At 48.1% G+C, this 2,270-nt stretch overlaps 1 pseudogene; it reads right to left on the bottom strand.

Moving 5' to 3' along the window:
- Positions 1–395: 395 nt before the first annotated feature.
- Positions 396–1,062, bottom strand: LOC100755810 (annotated as a pseudogene).
- Between the last annotated feature and the right edge of the window lie 1,208 nt (positions 1,063–2,270).

Here is a 2,270-nt window from a genome sequence, read left to right as displayed (position 1 = left end):
CAGGCTCTCACCAAGAGTCCTAAGTCTTGGGGCTCTGAGTTGGGCAAGAACAGCACCACTGTGGAAAGACAGCCCTAGGAGCGAGCCATTGTGGGTCAAGCTTCAGCACATAGTGAGGGTTGTGAAGGCTGAAGCCTTGCTAGGGGGCGGGGCCCGCGAGACTGAAAGCCACCAAGAAGGAAGAAGCCAGCACCTCCAATGTCACAACACCCTGTGGTTTTGTCCTCACCTCTGGCTGGATGTCAAACCCTAACCACCAGGCAGCGCTGGCTCTAGTCTGGGTTAAAGCATCTCAGCAACCAAGAAAGGAACTAAAAAAGGCTGTGACGAGCGGATGAGCCTATCCAGGGCAAATTGTCCATCAGGCACGGCAGTCCCAGGCCTTCCTCTGCTCTCTGAGATTCCAACCTGGGGTAGGAGCTGGCAGGTCCCAGGTCCTCTCAGTTGGTGGAGTTGTGCTGTAGGACTTGCTGAGGGGCGAAGAGCTTCCTGACAGCTGAGGCCTCTCCAGGCTGTCCCAGCACCGGGCAGTTCTCTTTGTTGTCTGGCCCAGCAGGCTGGACCGAGGACTTCTTAAAGTAACACACGCGGCACACCGAGTGGTACTTGTCTGCTCCACCAATCACCTCCACCTTTCTCTGGAAAGTTCTGTCTAGTGCTGCCACTATCACTCACTGTCTTGCCTGCATTGGCCATCACTTCACAGAATTCCACGATGTCAGGGAAAAACTGCTCTTCATCGATGCCAGTGACAGCCACATCCAGGGCCTCTTGGGCCACATCTCGGAGCAGGCAGGCCGGCAGGGCATCCATGGTGTTCCGGTCATGTGTGGAGAAGCTGCTGCTTATAGCGCGTGTCTTTGGCATACTTGATGACCAGGCATTTGTTCTGGACGATCTGAAAGCGCCGGACTCTCCTCATGAGCTCGGTGCTTTTCCCTGAGAACATGGGTCTGAGGATCACCTGGATCTGCCCCCGGGTCTTGCTGGGGGAGCCGGCCAGCACGGTGGGCAGATTGATGTAACTCATGGCGGCTGTGCGAGCCTGAGCGCCGAGGTCCGGGGTCCGTGAGTGGGTGGTTTCCTTCCTTCTTCCTTCTTCCTTCCTTCCTTCCTTCCTTCCTTCCTTCCTTCCTTCCTCTCTCTCTTTCTTTCAAAAAAAAACAAAACAAAAACAAAACAAAACCAAAACCAAAAAAACAAGGTCTTCCTGTGTAGCACAGACTAGCCTTGAACTTACATCCTTCTGTTGCAGCCTCCCACGAGCTAGGACTACAGGCGTGTACAACCATATCCAGCTTATTTTTATTTGTCAATGAATTTCTTCCATTTTGAAGCATGGACAATTCTACTATCCTAAAATAAAGATGACCTTTAAAAAAAAAAAAAAACCTGTCAAGATGCAGGCTGAATGAATCAGTGATTCCCCTTGGGGAAGAGTAAAAATAATCATTCATTTGCCATCCTTATACCTCCACGGACAGGAAGAAAGACAGAGAACTTAGGAGAAGCCTTGGAAGCCGTATTGAATGACTATTGCTCCTGACAAGTCAAAGCAGCTGTCAGTCTAACAAGAGGTGTGTGTTGAACACTTACTTCCCACTCAGGCCTGATGCAGATGCTCGGGCGTGTAAGAATGAATAGATGACCTTTCAAACGGAGGAGGAGGTGAGTAGTGAGACATCAAGCTGTAGGTTTCCAGTCAGGTCTCTTAGAATCTGCTGAGGAAAATGGGTTTTGTTGACAGTAATTGAAAGCCTTAAACTTTGTTTTGTTTCTTTATTTAGGGTCAACCCATAAGCCAGTAGCCATCTTTAAAATACACAGATAGGGCTGGGGAAGTGTAGTTTAGCAGTAAAGCACTATCCTAGTATGAGTGAGGCCTGGAATTTGAATGCTAGCACTACAGATGTAAAAATAAAAATTAAAAAAGATGCATTTGGGGCCTGGCATGGTGGCATGCTTCTGTAATGCTGACACTGAGGAGGCTGAGGCAGGAGGATCAGGAAGGAGTTCAAGGACTGCCTAGGCTACCTTGTGAAATCCTGTCTCAAAACACATACGTATATACATAAATACATAATACATAGGTTAGTTAATTAAAATTATTTGTAAAAGACTGATTTGCAACAAGGTTGTAGTTCAGTAGCAGGGTACTTCCTGTCATATGCAGTGGTCCCATAGCCCTGCAAAAGTAAATAAACCACACAGAAATGTCTTGTATTGCTGTAGTCTTATTTTCAATGAGACGGCAAAATGTCATTTTCTTT

The sequence above is a fragment of the Cricetulus griseus genome, chromosome 4 (assembly GCF_003668045.3).
Source record: "Cricetulus griseus strain 17A/GY chromosome 4, alternate assembly CriGri-PICRH-1.0, whole genome shotgun sequence".
NCBI lineage: Eukaryota > Metazoa > Chordata > Mammalia > Rodentia > Cricetidae > Cricetulus > Cricetulus griseus.
This window is presented reverse-complemented; position numbering and strand designations above follow the sequence as displayed.